We start from the raw sequence: 12,054 nt of genomic DNA on the forward strand, positions 1-12,054 counted from the left end.
TTGAGAGGCTTAGGTGAATTCTGGGACTTTGGTTTCTTGTTTTAGAAGTGGTGCTTATTATTACTGCCTAAGTGACAGTGCTGTTTGATGATTATAAGCCATAGTAGCTGAAAGAGTGCCACTGATGAAAACAAATACATTTGATGTAAGTAGTAAATCCAGCCTTGTATAGGGTACTTATTGCAGTGTTAAAATTTATGAATACAGTGCATTGTACTTTTCTCAGACAGAAAAAAAGAAAGGTGGAAAGATTTGAAAATTTGTGTCATTTGATAGTAAGGATGTAAGGAGAAGAGCGAATTCTCCAAAGGGGGAAACAAGTGGGGATGGCCTCTCCAAAGACACCAAGTGGGTAGTCAAAGGAGCTGTAGTGCCGTGCTGGTAGGTGAAGGCATCTGTTCTTTTTCTTTATATCGGCAGCAGGCTGCATTAGGTCTTTATCAATGAGACTGAACACAGCTTTGCAAGAAAACAGTCTGTGTGGATTCTTCAGCTTTCACCTGTGTGATTGTAACATGGTTCCTGACATTTTGCCAAGCAGCAGCCCATCTGAAAACTGTGTCTAGAAGGAACAATCTGTGTTTGCAGTCTCAGCTTTGAGTGGGGTTGGCTGCTGATTACATCACTCTTGGCAAATTCCAGGAGGTATAGTATGGCTCTGGAGTCCTGCAGCAGGAGCACAGAAATAGGCATCGGCAAGTTAAGATGATGATCTCTTTTCTTGTTTAATTATTGAAGTTCTTGCTAAGCTCCCTGTAGGAAAGGGAGAGATACAGGGAAAGAAAGATTTTGTTACTCCGAGCTCAGTAATTAAGACAAAATTTTCAAATTTGCTTATCTGAACTTCAGAGGTGCAGTACTAAGAAATTCTAGGAGATCAGGACGCATTTGGGAAGCCAGAAGGGTCCAGAAGCCTGGGCATTAACAGAAAAGTCAGAAAATTTGAATTTTGCTCCCTGACTTCATAGATTATTTTCTTTCAGCAAGTCACTTCATGTCCCTGTTTTCTCACATTAACATGTTAGAGCTGGGCATTCTTTTCACGGTTTGCTGAGCGTCTATCACAACAGGATCATGGTATTTTTAATGGATAGGGGGTTCTGCTACAATATACCAAAAATAAATTAATAAATACATCAGGCCCAGCCTTTAGGCACCAAAGTGTAAAGTCAGATTGCTTGGACTCCTGTGTGCACATTCTTAGGAATTAGGTTTCAGGATGAATGAATCTATTCATCTCTCACAGCCTTTTAGACGCTACTTACGTATGGAACTTTCCAGTATCATCTGAGACTTGCAGGATGTTGTTGATTAAGATCAAGTGTTTTTTTGTGAATACTTGTGCAGGCAGTATATGCTTTTTAGTGCATGTTAAATATTGCTATAGTTAAGCTGAAATGAGGAACAGGCACTCTGCATCATGTCGTTACTTGCTGTGAAGTGATTTAACAAATGTTTGAGCAGCTGTTGCTGAGTAGACCCTGTTGATATAAGTGGTAGAATCATGAGAGCTGGTGTATTGGTTGTTTACAGTGAAAAAGGATCAGTTGAATAATTTTCTGCTTGGGTAAAGGACTCTATATAAATGTAGTAGAGAGTTAATGTAATTTATAATAAAGTCTGTCAAATCCAGATTTGCATGTATAGTGAGTTTTATTAAATATGCACATTTCTGATCTTTCAGAAGAGGTGATAGGGCTTTGGCTACTCCAGCAGTCAAGACAGGAAGACTGCATTGAAGAACAGTCAGGGCAGGTGCTAATCTTTATATTACTTACAAAATTCTTTCAGTTCCAGAAATGAACAGTCTCTGAACCATAATTCTAGGTGAGCCAACAAAGTGACTGCCACAAAGACTGATCATTTGTAGCAGAAAAACAGCACCTCTGTAGATAGCACCATCTGCCATGGGAAGGTTCTGCTCTGCACTAATATTAGCTTGCCAATGAGTTTTAGTAGTAATATGGTAGGGGAAAGACACATAGTCTATATACAGTAATGAATGGTATTAAATGAATGGCTAGCATTCCTGGCATACCACAAACTCACTAAACAGGAAAAGAAAGTAAGGGTGGAATATTTTAATGGTTTTTACTCCTAAAAATGGAAACCAGATATCCAGATCCCAAAGACCCCACTTGAGCTTTCTGTTTGTGGTCTGACTTCTGATAAGAACTAATTTGTATGGACAGATTTGACAGTGGGCAGACACTGTGACAGTGGGCAGCCAGTGATAGTGGAGTCTGGGTTTTCAGCTTGCAACAAAATGCACCAAATAAAGGCCCTGAATTTTAGCATGGTGATGAAATTTTTTGGAAGTCTGAATGCTAATTTTAGTGTCTCAGTTGATCCCCTCTGAGTATCTGACTGTCAGGACTCAGGTTTGCCAGAGAAGACTCAAAAGGTTTAGTGGTGGCAAGCACGGCAAGTTGTTGGCAAGTAGTGTACACTTGTGGTCAGCAAACCTGAAAGTCTCGGAGGTGTGTAGGGCAGCGGTAATGCAGTGAATCCATCCTCGTCCCTTTAGTATGTCCCTTTGTACTGCTGTTCTCACCAGGAAAGGCAAGTGTAGAAGAGTCAGGAAATGAGTTGTGGGCTCCGTGGAAGGGAGAGCTGAGGTGTGATGACAGGGAGCTGCTGTACTTCTTTGGATGATAAAAGAATTTAACATCTGCAATGAAACACTTGCTAAATTATTTTTTTCTTTGCTTTTTTTCCCCACACTCCTTTTTGCACTACAATGTATTGCATTGCCCTGGCCTCTGAGCAATTCCTCAGGCTTTTTATAAAGAAGAAAACATGTAGTGGAACATAAAAAAGTCTTTCTTATATTAAGGAAGATGGCATACTGAGGTGTGCTTGTTGCCAGATGGATCTTGCAAGTAAGTATTTCTTTCCAGGAGAGTAAAGGGTGACTGAGATGCCCTTATTGCAAGGAATGCTGTGTAACAATAAAACATTCAGTAAAGTTTATATTGCTGCTACCATAACTGAGACGACATATTTAAATAAAATAGCACTGCTTTTATGATTGCACACTGCGATATGAGTTATCAACTAAAAAAAAGAGTTTAACTGGATTTTATTTCTTCTGAAGGATAAAAGGTGTCAGATTGTGTTCTGATAGCTGCAAGGGTATTCCATGTAGCTGATTACTCAAGAGTAAGATGAAGCAGTGGCTGTGGGTGTAGAGGCATTGTGCTGCAGCTCCACCCGTAATATGCAATGTGTCTTCATAGTTATTCTGCTTTGCCGTCAGAACTTCATGCTTTGAATTAATCGTGCTTATCTCAGAAGCCTAGAAAGAGACATAGTCAAGGTAACCCCGTGCCTATTGCCATGAAGATAAGGCCATGGTGGATGTCAAGGTGGGCTTGAATACAGTCAGTGAGGAAGTTTGTGCTGCAGATCCCTTAATGCTATCCCCATTGGCCAGCAAAAAAATGTCTTCTTTTTTGTAGTACAAGAAAATTCCAAATTGAAAACATAGTGAGATTTGATCTTTGACTTCATGGCTTTGACCATTGACATTTTCAATCTGTGTTAAAGATTTCTGTAATTTTCTTTTAATGTTGCCTGCACAACTTTTTCTATCTCACCTTTTTTTTTTTTTTTGATGACTATATTTAAGAAGTTGTTTTAATTAATACTTGGTCTTTCTAATGAGCCACAAAACTGATCACCTAGACAACCAGTGGAGAAATCAGTAATATTGAAGTAAGTGGTGATGTGCATGTCTTGATGCACTTTAATGGTAGCAATTTCAATAATTCTTTCACTGACAGATAAAAGCTGGCCTGCAGATAATGAATCTGCCTTTGGGAAAAGCTGAGACATAACAGACTGAAAAAAGCAGTTGTCTTAGTTATGGTAATTATGGAAATTTAGACTTTAAATAATAAGAGACTTGCACTTTATATATTTAATATTTCAGTTAACTATACGTATTAAGGAAAATGAGACATCTCAGAGATACAGATTCATTCCAGCATTTCATGTAAGAAATGATAAAAAGCTTTCTGGGAAAAACAGCAGTACGAGGAAATGAAACATCAGGGGAAATGGGCTCTACATCTACCTCTCTCACACAGGTATAGTGTCTTAACGAGGGGAAGAAGGATTGTATCTGCAGGTAAAGCACTGAAGCCCATCTGTTTAGAGTAGCTGAGGACTTGACCCTTAAGTCCCCTGGAGACTGTATCTTCCACTGACTCCACCTTCTCATCCAGTTGTCTTGGCTGCTATCCTATCGAGTGGTGTGAGTTTGAGACTTACTGCACTGAATCTCCCTGGCAGGATTAGGGCAACCTCAAGGCTATTTCCTTTAAAATCAATCTATGAACAGACCTTTCTTTGCAGTGAAATGTCAAGTCTTTAGGAATTCAGAACGAAGAAAGTGACTCTGTATACCCAGATGTGCTCAGGTACCCTGGAAATTTTTGGGTTTTCTGCTCCATAGATAGTAATAATATTTGCTCAGCTAGTTTTGCATGCTTTCCAAAATTTCATTCTCAAACCAAGCAAAAGAATCTTCACATTCACATTTCTTTCCTGCACAAAACATAATGAATATTTAACTGTAATGTATAAACTCATTGGATACCTGACTGATTAAACATAGCAGATTCCATCCAGAAATCTTTATTTCCCCAGTGAAAACACAGCCTTATTCTGTAGTTATAAAATATAAAAGATGTGGCACTTAGAGATGTGGTTTAGTGGTGGACTTGGTAGTGTTAGGTTAATGGTTGGACTCAATGATCTTAAGGGTCTTTTCCAATCTAAATGATTCTGTGATTCTGTGATAGGTAATAATGCCCTAAAGCAGTGTAACCATAATCCCCCCAAAACAAAAGCAGTTATTTGTGTATACGGTGGCTAGTTCCATAGAGTGAGAACTATGCTATGGTTGTATTTCTGCTACTCACTGAAAACATTATTCATTACTTGTAGGCTTTTTTTTAAGTTTGGGGTTTTTTTTAAGTTTACTTCCTTTTTTACCTGGGCAAACAACTGTCTTCCAAGCATCAACCTTATATAAGATACTTTCTGCATATGACATTAAAAGATGGTAATTGTTAGTATATTATTGCTCAGAATCATAGTAGGTAGGTAGTGCCTCGGCTCCTAGGAGTACCGAAGTCAGGGGCTATAAAGAATGGTGTGGCTGTTGAAAGGTGAAATCCAATTACCAGTGTCCCAGCTAAGAGATTCCTGACCTAAGTTTAATTTTTGGATGCCTTGACTGACCATTATGTTTTATCTGACTCTGCATATGAAATGAGTTTCTTGTTATGGGAATGCCGAAAACAAACAAAATAAAGCTGAATTGCCTTTGTCACTCCTACGCTAAGAGCCAGATGATGTTTGGGGTTCATGCTGTACAGGAATTTAAATTCAGGCTGATCCTATTGCTTTCAAAAACGTTATTCCTGGAGGTAGCAAGTGTAAGCAAGGGTGCGATACGTATCGACACTTGAGAAAGGAGCGCCTTGTGTCTGCAGTGCAATATGAAATAAAAAGAAAACAAGTTTAAAACCAGTTTGCTTTTCCAGCCTTGCCAGATGCACCAACCTATTCACTCAGAATTTTTAAAATTCAGGGAAAATGTGACAGCTGGGCTATTTCAATAACAATGGTCCAGAAGTTTTAAAAAAAAAAAAAAAAAAGGAGAAAGGAAAGAAAGAAAGAAAGGTGGCAAAACTGTATACCAGTATTCTCTGAAATGCTTTCAATAACCATCTTGAGAAGGACAATGAGAACACTGATCTGTGGCCAAGTTAAGTAGGTACTTCATTCCTGGTATCTTGTTATTTGATGGTACATTAGCCAGAAACGTCAGGTAAGGAAAGAAAAGAAGAAATGTGTGAGTCACAGCATTGGTTACTTTCAGGAGAGACTGTAACTTTTATAAGGTTAAAAATAAGTAAGTGAAGTGAGTAAAAAGTATGAATTTGGAATTGCTGGAAAAGACCTCATTCACACATCTTTTAATCGCCAAGTAGATAGCCCACTGCACCACCACTCCAGTTGAATACCTCAGAATCATTAATTGATTTTATTCTCTCAACATTCTTATACAACACAATCTAATTTTGAAAATGATGAACTAAGAAGGTCACGAAATAAATCTAGGTTTAAGCCAGCAACTGCTCAGGTACTCTGAGATCATACACCACAAGGAGGACGTGCCATGTAGGACATGTCCTGTACTTGTACTGCCGTTGGCACCCACACTTCCAATTAGGCTGGGTCATCTCTTCAGTAGAAAGGCAGTTTGAGACCTGCAGTGCCTTTTCAGTGTCTTACCTGGAAATTTATTTCATATTGTTCTTCTTTGGAGACAAATTGGTTAGGGTCGGGCTGTTTTCATAGTGAAGACAGGAGGTATTACATGCTGCAGTCTTTGCAGACTTTTCCAGCTCTCTCTGAACTAGCTAGTTCCAACACTCTTAGCAGTATAGCCACAGCACCATGGAATACCAGACAGCTGGGGACTGCTTTCAAACACAACACTAATAGTGTCTGTGTTAATTTGGACTCACTTAGACAAGCTGCAGTTGCTATAGCATGTATGTTCTCGCAAATAATTTTTAGGGAGGGAGGTGATACTACAATAAATGAGGTTCAGATGCGTGATCAGCTGTGCAGGAAAGCAATAAGGAAGATTTGTGCAGTGACTGAGCAGCCACACAGCTGCGATGGTAGCAGAGGATGTCATTAATTTAATTCTCTACCCGTGCTACAACCATCAGATACCACACCAAGACCAATGTTGCTTTATATCTCTCTGCACCAACTGCTGCCTGATTCCCTGGCACATTCTTCCCCAGGCAAACCCTGCAGTTCCCCTCAGAGGGCTTCTCTATCACAGCCAGCTGCTATCTATCTTAGTCTCTAATCTGGACTATAAAGCAGGCCCATTTTCCAGGCAGTGTTTACTGAAAACACAGGAGCGTGCCTGGCTCCCTTAGCCATACCTCCTCCTGCCCTCCCACTCCCTGGCAGGCAGCATGGCTATGGAGGTCAGGCTGCAGGACTCTCCCACTGCCTTTGAGAGAGCGTGGAGTGAAATCACTGGCCTGTGGAGGGAAATCATCATTAACCCTGACAGGTTTACAGTTGCTTCCCCTGAAGTTCAGAGAGGTCATTATGCTTACAGCTCGTCAAAGTGGTTGAGAGTAAGGCAAACAGTAACATGATTGAAATCTTCATTAGAGAGAAAACTCGTGCACTAAAGGAAAGATTTGGGATAGGAGAAACACAGTGCAAGATCAAGGCTTTCAGTGAGATCAGCAATTTAAAAATGAAATTTCTAAAAAAGCAGAGAAGAGATAATGAAAAGGGTCAAAATCAAATAAGGGATAATTATGAGGTTGGTGTTACTCATATGGCACTGGAGAGCTGAAAATAAGAAACTGGATCTTGCTGTAGTGCTTTGTATTAGGAGATGTTCAAATCTTCAGTGAAAAAGCACATTTGAAATGGTAACTTCCTTGTAGTTGCTGCTGTAGATTAATTATGGCTAAGACCCATATATTCTGTAGTTACACTCCTATTTCTGTAGGGATGCACTAAGTTTTGGGAAGTAGAAATCAGGTAGTGCTGCCTTCAGCAGCATCTTTGTCCCTATTTCCTGACAACTGGGATTGTAGCAAAATAATTAGGGACTTTGCTTGAATAAAATATTTCTAGATTCCTTTGCAGCTTGTTCTGAAATAATCTACCCATTTATATCCGTCTTGACAGGTGACCTGTCTTATTCTAGGAATGAGAAGAGCTATATTCTTTGTCTTTTCCTTACTGCATAATCAGACCATCAACTGGTGTGACATGTCCCAAATGACACCCATCATCAGCATAAGTCACTCTGACTGTACTTGGCCACCTTTTTTTAACTTGGGACTTAAAGGGAGTAGAAAGGAAATGGACTGTATGATTTTTTTTTCTTAACAGGTCCCTTTCTTGCCTGGTGTTGAATGGGCTGTAGAAACAGTATTCTAAAGGGGCTGTATTCAGCCAGTGACATGTAGGGTGAACATTCGTGTTTTAAAAGAGAGACTTTTAGGAGCCTACCCTACTCTTGTTAAAGCCAGTGGGCATTCCTGCATGTCAGTGGAAGCAAGATAAGATTTCAAGTCACATCTTATACTCTACATGTTTTCCTGTGTGCCCAGAAATTTCAGTTATCTCCACTCATGACTAGAGATCATGATAGCTGTTTGAATTTTTAGTCAAATAAGACAAATACACCTCTGTTCTTTCTAGTTATATATTTATTCAGTAATCAACACAACTTGAAAGTTCCCAAACTCATTCTTTGTTTCTTTAAGTGTTTCACATAGAGGTTAGGAGCAGTGATCTCCAATGGAGATGAAGAGCCTCAAGAGGGGTCAGTCTCTCAGCCAGAATGGCCAGGAGCCACTCCATAGTCCCATGTGAATGCCAAAGCTATTTTGCTGTACAGACCTGTCTAACATCTGGTGTTTTAATATCCTTAGGCACTAGCAGGATGGTTTTGCATGTGGTAGTGTGTTTATATTTCCTATCCAGTGCTTCTGGTAACAAATGAGGAGACACCATATTTTCTGCTTAGCATTTTATTTTCTTGTCAGCAGTTTAGCACAAGGAAGAATACTTGTTCCAAAAAAAACTGTGTTCAACTGTGACCTGTCACAACTTTATTCCTCTGTGTCGTGTTTCTTGGGCTGAAGTGTGAATACAGACTAGTGTCTTGTCTGGGTTTCAGCTCTAAATTTCCCCGTTTAGGGAGTATCACAGCTTTTAGACATGTCTCTGGCAACAAGGAAAAGAAAACCTACCACCCTTCTGCATGACTAAAGGAAAAATCTGATAATCCAATTTGATTTGCTGTAGATGGTAACAAAAGGCTGAGAGGCATCTGAATGACAACCACAGTGAAAGTTGGTATAAAACTCCAGAATATGGGCACTTTTAGTTGAGAGTAACTAAAATAATTAAATAACTATCAAAACTTATATCAGAAGAACTAAGAAGCCTGGTTTTATATGTCGATCTATTAAAAAAGAGACATTGAGAAAAAGTATAATTTTGATATGTAATTACCTCAACATCACCAATCTGGAAATAAACTAGTTGCACTTAACTAGAAAGCAGTTGCCAAGAGGTTTATTCCATGAATTAATTTTTATGCATTCTGTATTGGAAACTTATGCAATATAGCAGAACAGTTTGTTCCTTTCTTGTCAGGAGTTATGATAATAAATGCCAAGAGCTTGGATGTGTAGGTTTTTTATCCTCCCTAGTGGGTCTTTCAGAATTAAGAACTTTTGGCAACTGTTCTTTCCTTTCTGCTTGAAGCATTTTTAGAAAAATGAAATGGTAACATTTCACTTAAAGAACAAAATGTCTAGAATTTATTTCACTCCTATTGCTAAAATGATTGGAACTTGAACAGGATATTGGGAGAAAATTCATTTAACATTCTTGTCAACCTTGATAATGTTTGCTTCTCTCACTGGTTTATTCTATTTCTTCTTTCTCTGGTTTACAGCTTAATGAACTGGTAAAGTCAGAACTACATCTTACTTCAGACAGAAGAAAATTACAATCAGGCAAAGCAAGCTACAAATTGTCCCACACCTCTGAAAATCAATTAAGTGATTAAATGGTCCAGTATTTGGTATTTTGATTTGGCGCAGTTCAACATTTGCCTATAATATCTGTGGAAGTCTTGGAAACGAAAACATAATTATAGATTATATTTTTTGTATCCAGTTTAATATTTCTGAAATATGAAAAAAGCCATTTTGTGATTTGGCTTTCTGTTGCATTCAAATTCAGGGGTATGTATGGATTTACTGTGCTTTTTTCAGAAGTTTATTTAATCGTTAGAAAACTCTTTATTCAAAACGAAATCACAGGTACCTTCCCAGGAAAGGAGGTTGTCTTCCACTTAACACCCAGTGTTTCTCATTCAAGTGGAGCATGAATCATAGGGTTTGCCCTTGCTGTAGGATGATGAAAAAACAGCAAAATGCTGACAAAAACTGAAAGCAATTTGTGAAATGTTTTGAAGTTTTATGAGGCGTTGGAAACATTAGATATTTTGTCAGTGTTTGCTCATTAGAGATCACCGCATGTTCTGAAACTTTCCTGACCCACTCAGGTCTGTGGAACACCGTGAAGGCCACGGAGGTGGTGCTCACACACCCAGCTGGCTGCTTGCTCGGTGCAGAGCTGCTCCGCGTGCAGCAGCAAGCCATGCCTGGAGCTGGGCACCAGTGATGGCAGGCCCCGCTGTGCTCTGCGCCTGCGTGTAGAATCCTGTTAGGCCCTGTTTCTGTGCCCCTCCACTTAGTAACAACTTCCCCTAGCTTACAAGGGGCAAGAGCCGGATTTCTTTCCTTCTCCAAAATCACTTCTTCACTTAGAAAGAGGAACATTTATTCATCTGAGGTGCACCTGAAGCAAAGCTGCATGATATGCTGATATTGATGCGTGTGTAGCATTTATTAGTGCGGGTATGTGAGGAAGAGTTAAAATATTTTTCATTTTAATTTCTTTGAATAGTGCATTAGAGTGAGGATGCTCAGATCCTTTTGTATATGCATTTCATTGTGCAGCTTGTGTTTTCTCCTGAGATATGCATTATTTCCATTTCAAGCTTTCAGATAGGCTCCAAGGAGAGAGTGCAGTTATTTTAGAGGAATGACAAAGACAAAAGAATTTGCTTTATATCTTTGCTGACCAAAATGGTACTTAAAAAATCAAACTGTGGAAAATGCCACTAATAGACTCTCTGCTCTATTTTTCAAAGGTAAAAGATCAAAGATAAGTCTGTTGGCAATCAGAAACCTATTTCAGCAGCTTCTGAAGTGTGTCACAGACAAGTCTGCAGAGACATTTCGTAATATCACTGATAAAGATCATGTAGTATTGAACTGATCTGCAAACATGCAAACACAGACTAAACTTGTGTGTGTCGTTGTGCATATATATCCATCTAGATTTGTGAGCAAGTGGAAGGACAACTTTTCAAGAATTCTGTAGTAAAGTAAGAGAAGTTTATTGCTCATTAACTGCTTTCCAATTGTTCTTTTATTTTGGCTCTGTTTATCATTTTCAGTACATGAAAATGAATAAGATGTTAGCAAAAATGTTTCTGACTCACTGATAGAGCCATTACATGACAGAGTAGTAAGTAACTAAGATTTGCAGATTTAAGGTCTAAGACTTTATGAAGATAAGGGTACAAAAGATGGTGCTTGACTTCCTTTTTCACTGTCAGTGCCTTATTCCAGAATCTGTATGTTGTTACCGGCTGCTGATTAACGTATTTAGTAGTTATTTGGAAGTCAGCAAACAAGGATTTTCTTGGAGTCTAAAACCAATTATCAGTAATATAGGAGTGAATAGGATGGTGATGGGAGATGCTTTCTCCATTCAAGCAGTAGTTCCAGTCTCCCAGAGTTTGCATTTAATCCTCCTTAACGTTTTTAAGTTACCAGCCATTCTCCCCTCTTAGAAACATGGTGACTTTTCACACTTGTGTTAATAGTACCCTGGATGTAAATCCACTTCCTCAACTTCATGTATGTAGACGTTCTTGAGGATGCTTCCTCTCTGGTAGGACAAAATAGACTTTCATGGGAGAGAAAAGTAGGATCATAAGGAAACAGGATAAAGCAGAGTAATAAATGAATGGTTTCCTAAGAAAATCTACCTAAAGTTTTAGAGTCTGAAAATAGCATATTCTACTTTTTCCCTCCCTGGCACCCTTGTGAAGGGTTGTATCAACTATACCACTTAGTCTGTGACTGGAAGTGAAGCCTGGGCCATCATCACCAAGAATAACCAAGAATTTGGGCTAGTTTTAATTGAATATTTGTGGCATGTAATAAAATGCAGGATAATTGGGATGCTGTTTGTTGGGCAGAATTTTGTATGTGATTTGTACAGGAGAGTAAGTGCTGTTGCCTGCATGTGATGGAGCTGTGATTTATGGAAAGAGGAACCCTAGTAAGGAAGGAACATCTTGGCTGCTGCCTCTGTTGTGAGCTCAGAAGCAGG

General features: G+C 39.1%; 1 long non-coding RNA gene across 3 annotated transcripts in view; it reads right to left on the bottom strand.

Moving 5' to 3' along the window:
* Positions 1-11,026: 11,026 nt before the first annotated feature.
* Positions 11,027-12,054, bottom strand: part of LOC141929355 (uncharacterized) — a 31,067-nt gene continuing 30,039 nt past the window's right edge. For all 3 annotated transcript variants that reach the window (XR_012625009.1, XR_012625010.1, XR_012625008.1), the window contains one exon: positions 11,027-11,625. This is a non-coding gene — a long non-coding RNA (uncharacterized LOC141929355). The remainder of the gene's footprint in view (positions 11,626-12,054) is intronic.

This window comes from Strix aluco, chromosome 13 (genome assembly GCF_031877795.1).
Source record: "Strix aluco isolate bStrAlu1 chromosome 13, bStrAlu1.hap1, whole genome shotgun sequence".
Classification (NCBI taxonomy): Eukaryota; Metazoa; Chordata; class Aves; order Strigiformes; family Strigidae; genus Strix; species Strix aluco.